Source organism: Rhincodon typus, chromosome 13, assembly GCF_021869965.1.
Source record: "Rhincodon typus isolate 14 chromosome 13, sRhiTyp1.1, whole genome shotgun sequence".
Taxonomy (NCBI): Eukaryota; Metazoa; Chordata; class Chondrichthyes; order Orectolobiformes; family Rhincodontidae; genus Rhincodon; species Rhincodon typus.
This window is the reverse complement of record NC_063344.1, coordinates 69020465-69025878: the sequence shown is the minus strand read 5'-3', so window position 1 is coordinate 69025878 and position 5414 is coordinate 69020465. Positions and strand designations below refer to the sequence as shown.

The window sequence follows — 5414 nt, the reverse complement described above, 5'->3', positions numbered from 1 at the left end:
TCTTTGTCACTCCTCAGTCATCTGGCACTTCACCCATGATTACAGATTATACAAATATTTCTGTGATGGGCTCTGCTACTTCCTCCCCTAACTTCCCACAACATCTTGGGATACACCAGATCAGATCTCTGTGGTTTATCCACCTTTATATTTTCTAACACCTCCAGCACTTCCTCTTCTGTGATACAAATTGTTTTCAAAACATTTGTATTATTTCCCTGAGTTCTCTAGTCCATTTCTTCCTCCACAGTAAAATCTGACATAAAATATTCATTTAATATCTCTCCCATCTCCTGGGGATCAACATGAAGATGACCTCTTTGATCTTTAAGGGGCCCTACTTTCTCTCTAGTTGCTCTCTTGCTGTTAATGTACCTGTAGAATCTCTTTGGATTATCTGTGACTTTATCTGCATATCCCCTCTTTACCTTCCTGATCTCCCTCTTATGAATGCCCTGACACTCTTTGTACTGTTAAGGGTTCCATTTGAACCCAATATAGGAGCTAGAATAAATGTTATTCCCTCCACACTTCACTTCAGTTCTGATGAAGAGTCATCTAGACTCAAAACATTAGCTTGCTTTCTCCCCATGGATGCTGTCTGACCCACTGTGATTGCAGCATTTATTTTCATTTGAACCCAGTTGTCTATATATAATATATGATTATTTTTTATTCTTGACTAAAAGCTCAATATCTTTATTCATCCATTATTCTCTAATCCAACCAGCCTCATCTTTCACTCTAACAGGAACATAATGACTCTGAACTCTCATTATCACATTTTTGAAAAGCCTCCCACTTGTCAGACGTCCCCTCACCTGTGAACACAGTCTACTCCAAATCAACTTTTGAAAATTCTTGATCTCATACCATTAAAATTTGCCTTATTGCAATTAAAAGCTTTAACTTTTATGGAAGGCTTATCCTTTTCCATAACTATCTTAAAGCAAATAGAATTATGATCACTAGGCCCAAAGCATTCCTTTACTATCACTTCAGTCAACTGGCCCGCATTATTATCCAGGAGAAGGTCAGGTTTTGCTCCTTCTCTAGTAGGAACATTCACACATTGATAAATAAAACTTTTTTGAATACATTTAACAAATTCTTTACCATCCAAACCATGGAAGCCATGGGAGCCCCAGTCAATGTTTGGAAAATTAAAACGAAATGATACTAGACAAAGGGAGACTTAAACATTGGCTTGCTCTGTCTCTCTGATTTACACCACTCAAACTTGACATGAAATCACCTGCAGATCTCTCCAATGGTAGGAAGTACCAATCAATCTTGCAAAGCAAGATCCACACTCCAAGTGAGCGAGAGGAAGAGAAACAACAACTGCATATTGGCGAGTAAGGGGCAGACTTTCCATTGGCTTAGTATACGAATTAAGAAGTCATGATGAGGTTGTACAGGACATCGGTAAGGCCTCTTCTGGAATACTGTGTCTAGTTCTGCTCACCCAGTTATAAGAAGGATATTATTAAGCTGGAGAAGGTTCAGAAGAGATTTACCAGGATGTTGCCGGGTATGGAAGATTTGAGTTGTAAAGAAAGGCTGGATAGGCTGGGACTTTTTTCACTGGAGCATAGGAGGTTGAGAGGTGACCATAGAGTTTTATAAAATAATGAGAGGTATAGATAGAGTTAATGGTAATTGTCTTTTCCCTAGGATGGGGGATTTCAAGGCTAGGGGACACATTTTTAAAGAGAGAGGAGAGAGATTTAACCAAGACATGAGGAGCAAATTTTTTACACAGAGCCTAGTTCATGTGTGGAATGAACTTCCTGAGGAAGTGGTGGATGTGGGTCCAAAAACAAAATTTGAAAGACTTTTGAATAAGAACATGAATAGGAAAGGTTTGGAGGGATATGGGCCAGGAGCAGACAGGAGGGATTAGTTTAGTTCGTGATTATGTTCAGTGTGGACAGGTTGGACTGAAGGGCCTGTTTCTCTGCCATATGACTCTATGGCTCTATGACTATGGTCTGACAGCTGTTACTCCAATGTAAATGGGAGTGGAGACACTGTGAATTTCTTGCTGTAGCAGACTCTGAAGGAGTTATCCGGGAAATTGAATTATCCACTGGGCAATTCCTCAAGACATGGAATCCTCAGAAAGTATCCATTTAAATTGAATTATTTGGAGGGTACTGATGAAATTCAGTAAATACTCAGGAGTTAGACCATGTATTTAATAGCCTAACGTCTCCGGAGTAACTATTACCTGATCCCATAGTTATCTCTCACAGCCCCAAACTATACTGCCCCCAGACTTTGACCTAACACCTCCAGGATATGACACCCCTAGCGCAGGAATTAACATCCCCCCATCTACAGACGCAATCCCCACAACCCTTCCATCCTCACAAACCCCCCATCTGACATGACCCAACTCCGACCTTGACCCTCCCTCTTCCACTGTGATTGGATCTGACCCGACCTGACCTGTGCCACCAGTTCCAACCATTCATTACCCCACGCACCCCCCCATGCTGAATGGAACTCAACCCTCCCCTAGCTGGACCCTACCAACACACTCTGCCAAATCCCTATCCTCCCCATTCACAGTTGGACCTAATTTCTCCAGACCACCCCAACCTACCCAAAATACTTAGCTTCCCACTTTGTACCATGTACGGTTCCCCTAGCCAACTGACACTGAATCCCTACCCTCCTGGCATCCTAACATCACACTTACCTTATGTACTTACTTATTTAAGGAAAGATTTCATTGGAGGCAATTCAGAGGAGGTTCACTCGGATGATCCCTGGTATGGAGGGAGTGTCTGATGAGAAAAGGCTAAACAGGTTGGAACTCTACTCACTGGAGTTTAGAAGAATGAAAGATGATCACTTTGAAACACATAGGTTGCTGAAGGGTCTTGATAGGGTAAATGCTGAGAGATGTTTCCTCTCATGGGAGAGTCTAGGACCAGAGGATATAGTCTCAGAAAAAAGGAGAGCCAACTTAAGACTGAGATGAGGAGGAATTTCATCTCTCACAGGGTTGTGAGTTTTTGGAACTCCTTGCCACAGAGAGCTGTGTGGGCAGAAACTTTGTGTATATTTAAGGCTGAGTTAGATAGATTCTTGATCATTTGGGGAATCAATGGTTACGGGAAAAGACAGGAAAATCAATGTGAGGAACGACTGATTAGCTATGATCCTATTGAATGGTGGAGCAGGCTCAAGATGCCAAATGGCCTAGTCCCGTTCTTATTTCTTTATGGTCTTATTATTTGTCTTACTTACTGTTTGAAGGCAGCTTCCAAAGTGACCGTCTGTGATTCTAGATTCTTACATTTCAAAATCCAGTAGCTGACTGCTGTGAAAAGGGGATGAAATTTACCTTCCCACAACAAAACTGTTAGAATGGTAGTATGGCCCCACATTTCAGAGGGAGCTATGAGCAGAATCTTCTCTCAGAAATATGGATCTCAATTTCTTTGGGAAAATAAAGAGCTGGAGCAGCAATCTAAGTGAGATTACACTCCCTGGAAAATGCGGTCCTTCATGTTAGTTGTCAAAAGGTTACAGTGAAGGAATGTGGGGGGACATGTAGGGTAAACCATTAATGATACCTTCATTGTGAGAATATCTGATGAGGATGTGCATCAAGAGCTACGTCCCAGAGTTATCAGTTCATAGATTTAATGGGGGAACTGGGAGCAGAGTCTTTTGGGAGTCAATAATGATCAGCATGCGATGTCCCAACCTGGTTCCTACTCAGACTGGGGCTAACATAAGGAAGAGGGATCAGTCTTAATGAACTAATAACTGGCATTGATACAATGCCTTCCACATTTGCATACTCTCATTCGGTACTCTCCTCGGTACTTGCCCATCACTCTGTCCTCATTGCTGTGAGGAACACTGCAGTCGAGTGGACAAGGCAGCCTGAGTGGGAGGAGCTGTCAGTGATGTGGCACCCATTCTCTCTTCAGGTATATCCTTGCCAGGTAAGCACCCCCAGCTGATCTGAGCGAGGCTGCCAATGGGGCATAGCTGGCATCTCACCCAACACCACAAAGGGTATCACATTTTCTATGAAGACCATTGACGAGGAGTTGACCAGGTGAGTGGGGGCAGGGGTATTGTGAGAAGGACAGCAGTCAATTTGTGGCCAAGAGTGGTTTGATTGAGGAGGAGTGACTTGGATCAGAGGGCCAAGCTCTGGTGGAAGGGCAGTGGACAGGAGTGAAGGTGGATTATAGATGTTGTGGTCTTTGATTGTGGGAGTGGTGTAATCAGAAAGGGCAATTAGACTCTGGGATGGAGGGTCAAAGAGGATCAAGTGCAGGAATGGTAGTTGGAGGGTCAATTAAAGATGGTTTGATGTGGTGTTGGTTAACTGGAAATGGGTGGTCAGGAGGGGTGTTGATGATGAGAGAGGAGTTTGGATTAGGCTGAAGGTCCGGGTGGGGAGCAGGAGCAATGGGATCAGCTATAAATCCTGCACGGAGATGGGTTTGTCAACATGATTGGAGGTCAGAGACTTGTGATGAGAGAATCATATGTCTGTGTGAAGGGCTTGGTGTGTGAGGGGCCTCGGGGCAGATAGGGGAAAGGGTTTGATTCTGGGGGTAATTCAATGGCTTAAGATTGGATCAGGGACCTTGGCTCAAGAAGGAGATCAGACCTTGGAGCTCTCATGATGGATCTGAGAGCTGTAGGGTTGGAATCATTGTGGGAAAAGCTCCATCACATAGGGTCCTCAGGGGGCTCCTGGATTTCAGTTCAAATCTAAAATCCTCTGACTTCAATCCCTGACTCAGTCTGGACTCAGCCTCTCTTTAGGTCGAACATTGCCAAAAACTATATTTCCTGTTCATGCAGTCTTGTTAGCAGTTTCATTGATTGTTGCCACCTGCTTGCAGTCATTTGGCCTGTCAGCAGCTGTTTAAGAGCTGCTATGTTGGAAACTCGTATTTCTATCGGGGCTGTTTAAGTGGAACTGCTAGGCTTTGTGGCTGGAGGAGGTGACAGAGTTTGGTGTTGAGCCTCTGTGACGCAGAGATAGGGTTTTGAAAGAACAAGATCACAGTGTTCCCCTACCCCCCTCAGACCTTGTCAGCGGCATTAATGAGAATGGGTTTTAGAGCTGAGAGAATGTTGCTTTTCATTTATCATTTTGTGTTGAAGGTGACAACTCAGACTGTCACTGAAGTTCTTTGCTGAGTTGCTATATGTTTCAACAGTCTGGACTGAGGCCTCAATCTACAGCAATCTAAACCTCAGGAAGTGAAGAGAGGTTCAGTTGTCATAGAGTGACTACTGGAACAACTTTCACCCAGACAACTATCCCCAGTGACAACAAGGTGCAGGGCTGGATGAACACAGCAGGCCAAGCAGCATCATAGGAGCAGAGAGGCTGACGTTTCGGGCCTAGACCCTTCATCAGAAAA

At 43.8% G+C, this 5414-nt stretch overlaps 1 protein-coding gene across 2 annotated transcripts in view; it reads left to right on the top strand.

Annotated features, from left to right (window-relative positions):
• Positions 1 to 4942: 4942 nt before the first annotated feature.
• LOC109937588 (alpha-1,4-N-acetylglucosaminyltransferase-like) overlaps positions 4943 to 5414 on the top strand; it is a 47700-nt gene continuing 47228 nt past the window's right edge. For both annotated transcript variants that reach the window (XM_048604221.1, XM_048604220.1), the window contains exon 1: positions 4943 to 4988. The gene's annotated coding sequence lies outside the window, so the exon portion shown is untranslated. The remainder of the gene's footprint in view (positions 4989 to 5414) is intronic.